The 12,869-nt window shown below is 35.3% G+C and overlaps 2 pseudogenes; both read right to left on the reverse strand.

Moving 5' to 3' along the window:
* Window positions 1-1,635: 1,635 nt before the first annotated feature.
* On the reverse strand, window positions 1,636-4,191 carry LOC146914246 (cationic amino acid transporter 8, vacuolar pseudogene; annotated as a pseudogene).
* Window positions 4,192-4,832: 641 nt separating this feature from the next.
* LOC146914247 (cationic amino acid transporter 8, vacuolar pseudogene) lies at window positions 4,833-6,744 on the reverse strand (annotated as a pseudogene).
* Between the last annotated feature and the right edge of the window lie 6,125 nt (window positions 6,745-12,869).

Genomic DNA, 12,869 nt, shown 5'->3' on the forward strand with positions numbered 1-12,869 from the left:
AAGAATTCTTATGATAAATGAGCAAGTAATAAGCATGTTAGTAAGGCATGGCATACTAGAGAAATCAAGTCATGAATCGGGTAGCAAGTTATCCATAAGCAAGGGAAAACTAGAGCCTCGACATAGCTGTCGAGAACTAGCTAGTTAGCAAGATTCCTAGAATGATAAGACGCGAAGTTTATTATCTTCGCACATGAACAAGAATAAGATAGCATATATGTTAAGTCAAGGATTGATTAGATAATCTCTCTGCCATGATCAAGTACTAGTATGAACAAGTTTAAGTTTACCACTAATCGGATCGACTCAAGGGTCCGAGGTAATAAGCAAGTATGAATATGTTTATGTATACGTACGACAAGACTATGACTAATAAGTAGGTGGCATGTCTCTTGCTATCCACATCAGGGGGATACAAGAGGTTCTCGATCTAAGGGGAACGATTCAAGCCGTAAGGGACTCGCATGTCACTGAAATAAGCAAGACGTAGGTGCTCGTGTCTCTTGTTATCCACGCCAGGGGGATACAGGAGGTTCTCGACCTAAGGGGAACGGTTTAAGCCGCAAGGGACCCGCACGACACCGAGGGAGTCCGATGTATGTACATCGGTCATGTATGGGATTGTACTCGGGGTTACTCCACCCGGGACTTTCCGTAAAATGAACCAAGATAATGATTGTTTGTTCAACGCTAACCTAATGAATGAACTTAGATACGTTTATGTATGATATGATTATGATTATGTTATGTTCATGATTATGCAAGAGTGAACCCATGCAAGTTTATGTTTAAGAATAAGAGCATTAGATGCTATATGATAAGTACAAGGCATGGACTAGAGCAAGTAAAGAACATGATACCGATGACGATCTTAGGTTCCCCTAATCGTCCGGTTTAGACTCGTGTCATGATATGTTATGTTTAGGCCTTGATACGTAGAGCGTATTCTTGGCAATGCGGTTCTAGGTTCCCTCTCGACCGCCATGACACGTATAGGAAGTGAAGCCTATAACAAGTGAGATAAGCCTATGACGGGTCTAGCATGCACTACCGTCTAGGAAACATGACCACACACGTATAATCAACCGTCAGGTTGTAGTGTAGACACGTGGTGACCATAGGTTTCCCCTTGAGGTTGCCTATAGCCTAGGATTTAGGGGAACTCACTGAGACATTATGTCTCATCCCAATCCTTATTTGTTTCAGATATCAGTATGGACGTCAAGGTAGCAGCCGGATGGATTTTCAGCAAGAGCTCGTTCGTACTAAAGCATGAAGAACGTGGATCTCAAGGATGTATTATTTCCAAATTAGACAAGTTATGATGTATTGATATTGTACGAACGCGTTTTATTGTATATAAATTCATTCGAACTTTTTATGTTGTATATTTTAATGTATCCAGTACTAAATTCAACGCACGTGCTAGACTTTCTAGATACGTCTGGTATGGGTGTTACATGGGTCCTATCACTAAGTGGATCCGTTAAAGAGCTTGTTATGACTTGTAATTCACAATTGCCCATCGCTTCATAGTTTTGTTCTTCAATTACTATAAAGACTTACTCTTCTTGATTCCACAACAAGAAGTTATAAATGGAGAGAATCTTTACCCCCATAACAAATAGAGCTAAACTATGCAAGCACAACAACATTGGCACCTTCCATTCTCTCATCATTGTTTGATTCTTGACCAATTCCATGATCCACATCATAAGTTGCATGAACATCCACAAATAAATAATACACAAGCATCACACCAGTACAAATCAAGAATCTAAAGAAAGCCTCAAAACCCAATGATCCCATAAGAAAAAGGTTCGTCGCAATTGACAATGATGGCACCCACGGAACCAACGGAACCTCCCAAACCTTTGGTTGCTTCTTCTTCGGAAGCAAAGTCATCACCAAAGTCGCCGAAAACCAAACACAAGCAGCCACGGTATACCCAATCCAACCAAACAACCCAGAATTCCATAGCCCAGTCCCAACAACACACGAACCAACAACAACAAACAAACACAAAAGAACCTTCCATAAATCACTTTTATCCGTTGCTTCCCTCACATAATAACTCCTCACAAGCAACGCAATAGCCATAAGGAGCTTTTTATTAAAATTAAAATAAAAAAATGAAAATATTTTCATTCGATTAGTTTACTCAACTCACGAGTTGATCAATAAATCTGTTGATTTGGAATCACAGGATGGGTAGATGTCACAGATGATGAATTGATTTCGTACCTATGTAACTATATTTTTATTTTTGTTTGTCCGTAATAATTGATTCATGAATCAATTATTTTCAATTGCATCTTTCAAATGGTATTTTTTGGTTATTTTCCTATTTTTATCTCAAAAATAAATGGAAACTTAGGAAAGTGCTTTATAAACATATGTATAAAAAGAACATATTTCATCTAGTTTCCTTATGCCCACTATAACCAGTTATTTCGGTTTTATAAAAATGAAAAGAGTACTTACAGAAAAAAAACAGTAGACAGAACATCCACACTAGTAAAAAGAGCAACAACACAACTTGACAAAGTTGTCAAAAGTGTAGCATTAATAGATGTTCCAGTTTTGGGATGAACAAGTGCAAAAAAGGGTGGAATCATATGTGACCTTGCAATTTGAGTAGTGTACCTACCTTGTCCCATTGACCCAACAAGCAAACTTGTTGTCATTCTTTCAAAGAACAAATACTCACTAAATATTTACCCCATTTCATACCAATTTGAACAAAGGCAACTGAATAAGCAGCTCCAGCATCAATCTCGCTGTACTTAACTATATTCACAAGTGCCAATGCCATTAAACAATAAATAACTGTTATCATAGACATTGAACCAATTAAACCAATAGGTATATCTCTAGAAGGGTTTTTAGTTTCTTCAGTCATAGTTGCAACCATATCAAAACCGGTATAAGACCAATACACAACAGCAGCAGCATTAAAAACACCTTTAACACCGTAAGGAAAAAACGGTGTTAAATTTGACGATGACCATGATCATTTTTTATCATTGTAGCAAAGTAAGATGACCATGAACGACCAAGACCAGCAGCACCAACAATAGCTTCCCGACGGCAATGAAAGCGAGGAAGTCACCGAGTTCGATTCTTAGGAAAGAAAACGAACCACCGACAATGGGAACTTCAACTGCGAATTCAACATAGATGAAAGCTGAAAGAAGAGCTGAGAATCCTGAAGCGGCGTATAGAGAGGATAATGGAAGGACCGGCAACATAACGAGCTTCGTGACCGGTAATAACGAAGATACCGGAACCGAGGATGGCGCCGAAAGCGAGCCAGGTGAGGTCCCACCAAGTGAGGCAACGAGACATGGGATTTTCACTGGCTTTTGAAAGAACGAGGAGTTCATGAGAGTTCTTTGAGCGGTTGAAGAGGCGATCTTTGAGGCGTGGGCAGGTGTTTGTTAAGGGGGATCGGTAGGATTTTCCGGTTTGGAAAGATGGTTATGGGAAGAAATCTTGCTTGCTCCATCGCTAGTAGCTTCGTGGCTTTGTGGAGGAGGAGCAGGGGCGGATCCGAGATTGAATTATTAGTGGGGCTAATTTTTTTTTGAAGGAAGTAAGACTAAATTTTTTGGAGAAATAATTATTAAAAGATAATGCACAACGTAAGTTACAAAATCTTATCTTAGAACTCGTGCGCGCGCACGCGCACACATTTATGCACACGCACGCGTGCCCCACACACACACACAGATATATATATATATATCAAAGATGCAAAAAAAAAAAAAAACATTGCAAGCATTATAGCTTATTGGAAGATAATCAAGTCAATCAATTTGTTTGGAGTTCACAAGTTCGATCTCACTAAGTTTATTTTTACATGTAAATTTATTTTTTTATGTTGTTTATATTATCATGAAAAAATCATCAAAAAAACACAAAAGTTAAAAGTTGAACCGACAACAACCAAACACAAACAGAAACACAAATGTCGCGCCACTAGACCAAAGAATAATGTCACATTATGTTTCGAAATAGAACATATATATTATATAATTATGCTTTGTATATTTCAAAATAAAAATTATGCTCTGTATATAAAAAATAAAAAAAATAAAAAAAAGAATGGGCTGGGCTGGTGTGGCAATAGCCACACTCAGCCTCACACAGATCCGCCCCTGAGGAGGAGGAGGATGTCGGTGATTTCATGGTTAACTGATTTCTGTCATGAATGGACTGTCCACCCACTACTGATGAAATCGGCTAACAAACACCGTAAATAATGGGATATGATTTCTGTACGAACTTTGTAGCTCAGCTCCCTATATAAATATTGTAAATAAAATATTTGGTTAACTAAGTAAATGATCGATAAATATTTATAATTTTATTTTTAGTTCATACAAATTAAAATCGCACATTTTACTCCTGGTAAAAATAAAAGTATATATGTAGTTTACAAATGTATTTTATTTAAAATATAAGTAGTCCAAATTGTTTGAGTTAATAAATAAGGAGTAAAAGATATTGGGGTCAAACTTAAACCAATGAATAAATATTAATTTAAAAACTAATGACTAACATATGTCGTACAAAAAAAGACAATTGCTTCAATCTCTCCAACTTAATAATATTTGCACCAACAATACATTGACATTTTAAAAAAAAATATATTTATTATCGTCAAATTCACCTTTTGAAAATGGTTTTATGATAAGATCTATGGTGGGTCCTACCACTAAGTGGATCTCACCATCATTATTTTTTATGTCTATCTCTCTCCAAATTGCAACAAATGGAAGAAGTTATAAATGGAGAGGATCTTTACCCCCACAACAAATAGGGCTAAACTATGCAAACACAACAACATTGACACCTTCCATTCTCTCATCATTGTTTGATTCTTGACCAATTCCATGATCCACATCATAAGTTGCATGAACACCCACAAATAAATAATACACAAGCATCACACCAGTACAAATCAAGAATCTAAAGAAAGCCTCATAACCCAATGATCCCATAAGAAAAAGGTTCGTCGCAATTGACAATGATGGCACCAACGGAACCCCCCAAACCTTCGGTTGCTTCTTCTTCGGAAGCAAACTCATCACCAAAGTAGCCGAAAACCAAACACAAGCAGCCACGGTATACCCAATCCAACCAAACAACCCAGAATTCCATAGCCCAGTCCCAACAACACGAACCAACAACAACAGACAAACACAAAAGAACCTTCCATAAATCACTCTTATCCGTTGCTTCCCTCACATAATATCTCCTCACAAGCAACACAATAGCCATAAGGAGCTTTTTATTAAAATTAAAATAAAAAAATGAAAATATTTTCATTCGATTAGTTTACTCAACTCACGAGTTGATCAATAAATCTGTTGATTTGGAATCACAGGATGGGTAGATGTCACAGATGATGAATTGATTTCGTACCTATGTAGCTATATTTTTATTTTTGTTTGTCCGTAATAATTGATTCATGAATCAATTATTTTCAATTGTATCTTTCAAGTGGTATTTTTTGGTTATTTTCCTATTTTTATCTCAAAAATAAATGGAAACTTAGGAAAGTGCTTTATAAACATATGTATAAAAAGAACATATTTCATCTAGTTTCCTTATGCCCACTATAACCAGTTATTTCGGTTTTATAAAAATGAAAAGAGCACTTATAGAAAAAACAGCAGACAGAACATCCACACTAGTAAAAAGAGCAACAACACAACTTGACAAAGTTGTCAAAAGTGTAGTATTAATAGGTGTTCCAGTTTTGGGATGAACAAGTGCAAAAAAGGGTGGAATCATATGTGACCTTGCAATTTAAGTAGTGTACCTAGCTTGTCCCATTGACCCAACAAGCAAACTTGTTGTCATTCCTTTCAAAGAACAAATACTCACTAAAAATTTACCCCATTTCATAACAATTTGAACAAAGGCAACTGAATAAGCAGCTCCAACACAATCTCGCTGTACTTAACCTTATTCACAAGTGCCAATGCCATTAAACAATAAATAACCGTTATCATAGACATTGAACCAATTAAACCAATAGGTATATCTCTAGAAGGGTTTTTAGTTTCTTCAGCCATAGTTGCAACCATATCAAAACCGGTATAAGACCAATACACAACAGCAACAGCATTAAAAACACCTTTAACACCGTAAGGAAAAAACGGTGTTAAATTTGATGATTTTTCGTAAATCAAATCGATTACAATAATAAAACCAATAACAAAAGTTGTAACAATTGAACTTAACCATGTTAAAATAGATGTATGTTTTTCGTGTTCCACTAGCCGCGATTCCGTTAGTGATCAACAGAACTATAACGGCTAATACATCAAGCATACTGAAACCAATTTTAAAAGAATTGATTCGGATCCGAAAGTAATCCGAATCGTTTTTTATCATTGTAGCAAAGTAGGATGACCATGAACGACCAAGACCAGCAGCACCGACAATAGCTTCCCGGCGGCAATGAAAGCGAGGAAGTCACCGAGTTCGATTCTTAGGAATGAGAACGAACCACCGACAACGGGAACTTCAACTGCGAATTCAGCATAGATGAAAGCTGAAAGAAGAGCTGAGAATTCTGAAGCGGCGTATAGAGAGGATAATGGAAGGACCGGCAACAGAACGAGCTTCGTGACTGGTAATAACGAAGATACCGGAACCGAGGATGGCGCCGAAAGCGAGTCAGGTGAGGTCCCACCAAGTGAGGCAACGAGACATGGGATTTTCACTGGCTTTTTAAAGAACGAGGAGTTCATGAGAGTCTGTTGAGCGGTTGAAGAGGCGGTCTTTGAGGCATGGGCAGATGTTTCTTAAGGTGGATCGGTAGGATTTTCCGGTTTGGAAAGATGGTTCTGGGAAGAAATCTTGCTTGCTCCATCGCTAGTATCTTCGTGGCTTTGTGGAGGAGGAGCAGGGGCGGATCCGAGATTGAATTATTAGTGGGGCTAATTTTTTTTTTTGAAGGAAGTAAGACTAAATTTTTTGGAGAAATAAATTTTAATAGATAATGCACAACGTAAGTTACAAAATCTTATCTTAAAACTCGTGCGCGCGCACGCGCACACATTCATGCACACGCACGCGCGCCACACACACACACACAGATATATATATATATATATATATATATATATATATATATATATATATATATATATATATATATATATATATAAGTTGCAAAAAAAAAAACATTGCAAGCATTATAGCTTATTGGAAGATAATCAAGTCAATCAATTTGTTTGGAGTTCACAAGTTCGACTCTCACTAAGTTTATTTTTACAAGTAAATTTATTTTTTTTATGTTGTTTATATTATCATGAAAAAATTATCAAAAAAATGCAAAAGTTAAAAGTTGAACCAACAACAACCAAACACAAACAGAAACACAAATGTCGCACCACTAGACCAAAGAATAATGTCACATTATGTTTCGAAATATAACATATATATTATATAATTATGCTCTGTATATTTCAAAAAAAAATTATGCTCTGTATATAAAAAATATAAAAAATAAAAAAAAGAATGGGCTGGGCTGGTGTGGCAATAGCCACACTCAGCCTCACACAGATCCGCCCCTGAGGAGGAGGAGGATGTCGGTGATTTCATGGTTAACTGATTTCTGTCATGAATGGACTGTCCACCCACTACTGATGAAATCGGCTAACAAACACCGTAAATAATGGGATATGCTTTCTGTACGAACTTTGTAGCTCAGATCCCTATATAAATATTGTAAATAAAATATTTGGTTAATTAAGTAAATGATCGATAAATATTTAAAATTTTATTTTTAGTTCATACAAATTAAAATCGCACATTTTAATCCTGGTAAAAATAAAATTATAGATGTAGTTTACAAATGTATTTTATTTAAAATATAATGTTTGAGTTAATAAATAAGGAGTAAAAGATTCCTTAAAAAAAAGGAGTAAAAGATATTGGGGTCAAACTTAAACCAATGAATAAATATTAATTTAATAACTAATGACTAACATATGTCGTACAAAAAAAGACAATTGTTTCAAACTCTCCAACTTAATAATATTTGCACCAAAAATACATTGACATTTAAAAAAAAATTATATTTATTATCGTCAAATTCACCTTTTGAAAATGGTTTTATGATAAGATCTATGGTAGCCCATGCTCCTATTATGATTGGCTTGTGGAACTTAAACATGACAATAAAACTTGTACACGCGGATACCCTACTAAACTCATCTCGATTTGACGGGTTTTCCCCTTTGACTGGGTTTTGATTTTCCCCAATTTCAAAGTACGAGTGCGGGGCGGATAATAGGGATATAGATACTCCCTTCGAACCTGTACTGAATGTACAAATATATTAATATGTAACATGCAAGTCTCTAAATATCATCTCTACTTTTGAGGTTTGAAATTGATTAATTACCTCATGGAGAGGTCCGTTTGATATCAAATATGGTGTTGGATGTTTTCCTACCTCAAATGAATTAGATTAATAAAAAGTTGTGGATATTAATTTCTGGTAGTAGGTTCGGGTTTGGGACGGTCGGGTTTGGGGATAAAATTTTTTCTAGACTTTTTCATCTAAGTAGGTGAAGATAGGCGTAGGTGAAGGCGCCAGCGATTCCGCCGGCACCTGCGCCGATGAATGCGCGTTCGAAGACGGTTAGGGTTTTGAAGAGGGGTTTGGTTGGATCGGGGTGGTTGAACCGGGTTGAGTCGGAGATTGAAGCGAAGGGGTTTGGATTAGTGAGAGTGATGAGACCATTGAGATTGAGATTGAATGAGAGATAGTTTGGTTTTGGAGATGGAAGTGTAAGAGAGGATGAGATTTTAGACTCCATGGATGAAGACATAACAATGTGTGAGTGGAATCAAACAACATCATCTTTTCATTTTTTGTCCTATGTGTTTTTTTTTTTTTTGCAAACCTTTTTTTAAATGCATTTATAAGTTTAAAGCGTATTTTAAATTGAGGTTTGTTCTTTTCAAATGAATTTAAATTGAGATCTTGTTGTCTTAGTGAGTTTAGCTCGGTTGACATGGACAATGCATGATATAAAGTCAGGGTTCAAACACCGACCACTATAAAAAAAAAAAAACCGAGATCTTGTAAATATGTTAACATAAAAATTAATAACATTAGTTTATTAGTTTATAGTTTAATTTAAGGCATTTCCTAAAAAGAAAAAAGTTTAATTTAAGACATGTCTGTTTTTCTTGCGTTATTTGATAATATTTCAAACCCTCTTTGATAGAAGATTTTATTAATCAATTATTATTTTTTATTTTTTTTTACACTAAAATTAACAAATTTATTAAGAATTAGACAGATCCATATCTTTTTGGATATGGGTACAAATTGGAAAATAACAGGTCCATTCCTTGTTGGGTTTAAACCCGACCCATTTGGTTATTAGATGTGCTACTGCTAGATCTCCTAACCCATCTAACACGCACCCTGTTCATCTTCTTCATCTCTGCATGGCTGTCTTTCAACATTCTACCCCAATAAGAGCATCTCCAATGGGGGGTCCTTACTTAACAAGGACCACTCCCCGTTAAGGACCCTCCATTGGAGGAAGAAAAAATGAGTCCCCGTTAAGGAACGTGCAACTATATAAAGACTCTCTCTCCTGAGTAACTAACGGGTCCCACGTTTAAAAAAGTAATAAAATGTGTACTATTTGGTCCCACTTGCATAAAGGAATAATAAAATGTGTACTACTTGGTCCCACTTGTAAAAAGGAGTAATAAATAAATTATTTTTGTTTAATGATGTAAAGATAGTGAGACATATTTAAGTACTTTTCATTGGAGTCCTTATTAGTGTATTGTCATTGGAGTCATTGAGTCCTTAATAGGTACTTTTATTAAAAAATTATAAATAAGTGATGTGTCACGTGGTGTCCATTTAAGGAGTCCTTGTTAAGGAACTACCATTGTGGATGCTCAAACATCTATAAAATACCACGAGTTGTTGCCACCAATTGATTGTCTGTTTCGATCACTACCTTGCTTAAGTTCTTCGCTTTAATGAGTTTTACAGCTTCAAAAATCCCATAAGCTTCAGCATCAATAGCGTTTTCCGTCGTCAGAATCTCCTTGGTCGCCACCACAACGGGTCCCCATCCTCACGACGAATAATGAAGCCTAATCCCCAACGGCCATCACCCAAACAGTGAGCATCCACGTTGAGTTTTAGGTCACCCTTCGCCGGAGGACTCCAACCAATGTTACGGCGGTTCATTCCAAGAGCTTGAGGATCACTATGCGCTTGCTGATGAGTATTCACAAGGTTGTAGTTCGAAAGAGCAGCTTGAGCTTTGCGACAAACCTCAATTGCAGGTATGTCCAATCCTAAATATGAAGTAATTTCTGGCTTCCCACATGTGATAGATGAGAGACACGATTTGTGTCATAGGTTCTATAGCAGTACTGTTAAGCATATACTCCAACCAAAATCTAGAATTGGATTAAAGAGCTTCATTAACTTTTGGGTTAATTATGTTTCTAGTCCCTATAAAATAGCGACCTTGTAAGTTTAGTCCTTACTTAATTTTAATAGCATTTTTAGTCCCTATAAAAAAAAATTACTTATAATTTTAGTCCCTGCTAAAACAAAGTTTGATTAATTATCCTTAAACTCTTAAATTTTTGAACGATTTTTTTGAGACAAGATTAGAACACTATGAAAGGTTCGTTTACTAAAATTTAGAATTTTCAGACATGAAATGAATTAAATATGAATTTTTTAAAACGACAAAAGTTAAAGATAAAAAGTAATAAAATCTGGATGTAGAAATCAAATTTTGCGATAATTTTTTGCGGAGGAACTTTTAGTAATGTTCTAAACATGTCTGCAAAAAATTGTTCAAAAATTTAAGAGTTTAAGCATAAATTAAACAAATTTGAATTGAGTAGGGACTAATACTCAGGGCAAAAAAACAAAATTAGGGACTAAAAATGCTATTAAAATTAAGTAAGGACTAAACTGACAAGGTCGCTATTTTATAGGGACTAGAAACATAATTAACCCTTAACTTTTTCTTTAATAATATCCATAAACTATATCAATGACTTTTCCACGGAGTTCTCTATTTTTTTTTATAGGAATTAAAATTATATTATAAGGGAAAATATAGTGCACGTGTAAACCCGTCAATTTAGAGCCTGTTTGTTATAGTTTTTTTAAGAAAAAAAAATCATTTTTTTAAAAAAATAATCACTTTTAAGATTATTGCATCCATTTGTTACAACTTAGAAAAAAAAATCAGAATCTAAAAAAAATCTAAAAACTGCTTCAAATGAGATGCTCTTAAGAGCAGTTTTTCAAAAAATAGATTTTTTTAGAGGAGAGAGAAAATATGGATCAAAAGATTAAACTAATTTTATACAGAAAATCGCTTTTATATAGCTGTATCCAAACAAACTAAATAATTTTCTTAAAAAAAGTGATTTTTATTAGGGTAAACAAATGGAAAATAAATTCTGATTTTTCATAAAATCTCTATAAAATAATCTTTAAATCATTTTATGGCAAAATCATTTTTATTTTAATCCGTAACAAACGGGCCCTTAGTCTCTAAGCTGTCATTCCTTTAATTTAATTTCAAACTATATAAATATAATAAATAGTTATTAATGTATGTAAAATATGTCAATTGAGTCCCTATCATTGAGATGTTACTAACTAAATGGAAATTTTTTCATATACTAGAAGGACTAAATTGATAAATTTCAAATAATTTATGCAATACTTAATTTATTTATATAATTTATGGACTAAATTAGAAAAGCAATTTTTGCCTAGAGCAAGGTCGGGGCGAGGAACCACCCAGAGCCACCCAGAGCCACATACATAAAGGACATCAATTTTTTTTTTTTGATAAGGCACAAAAATACTAAAAAGTCAGGATTTTGGGACCTGAACCCATGTACACAAGAGTATTACACCAAAGCCAAACTAAGGCCAAACAAACAGAAGCATATTAGAATTCTATCCTATAACAGAAACTTTTATAAGCTTTGGATATACTTCTACAAGTATTTTGGATTGCTTTTGATCACACCCTTCTTGGAACGAGTTTGTATGTGCTCAATACTTGTGCTTTGAACCACTGTATCATTTAGCTTATTGGCATGTTTCTTCTTATTAGACTTCTTCTACCTTTTCGACATAAAAGGAGTAAATAAACTCCCATCCTCAATATCCCCTTCAATCTCAGCATTTATGTCAGGTTCAAGAGTGCTGTCAGAACCCTGATCTGTGTCCAAATCATCAGCCCAGAACTTGCTTAAAATTATTTCACTTTTTCTGCAAGCTTCAGAATTATTAGTATTGTTAACAGGTTTGGAAGTCTTCCCTTTGTCAGGCCCCAACACTTCATCATAAGTGGTAACAGACATGATGATGGGTGTACCATAATTGACATTCTCAGTGAAGATAGCTGCAGGCTCATAGGAATCATTTTCAACATTGACAAAAACCTTAGAGTGTGCAACTTGTTCCAAACTAACTGTCTCCTTAGACACCTTATCAACAATTTCCGCACTCTCCAACAAAGTAACATTGGTAATGTGATTAGGATCCTTGTCAGCTAACCTTACCTCCCCTGAAGGAAGTTCACCATCTTCAAGTAGCAGGTCAAAAGAGTTGTGAAGAGGTGGTGTTGAAGAGTTACCACTCTTCTGGGTTGCTGCAATCTCAGCCACATCCACAACAAATAAAGTGGTCTTCCTCCAATATTCTTGGGGGAGATTCATAAACCTTACCCACAATTGAGCGTGAGATTGATTCTGATTTTGAGGATCAAAATCTTTAGACCAGCAAAAGAATATCAGTATCCCAGGCTTCAACTGAACAG

This window comes from Medicago sativa, chromosome 6 (assembly GCF_051527215.1).
Source record: "Medicago sativa cultivar Bolivia chromosome 6, Bolivia_mono, whole genome shotgun sequence".
Lineage (NCBI taxonomy): Eukaryota > Viridiplantae > Streptophyta > Magnoliopsida > Fabales > Fabaceae > Medicago > Medicago sativa.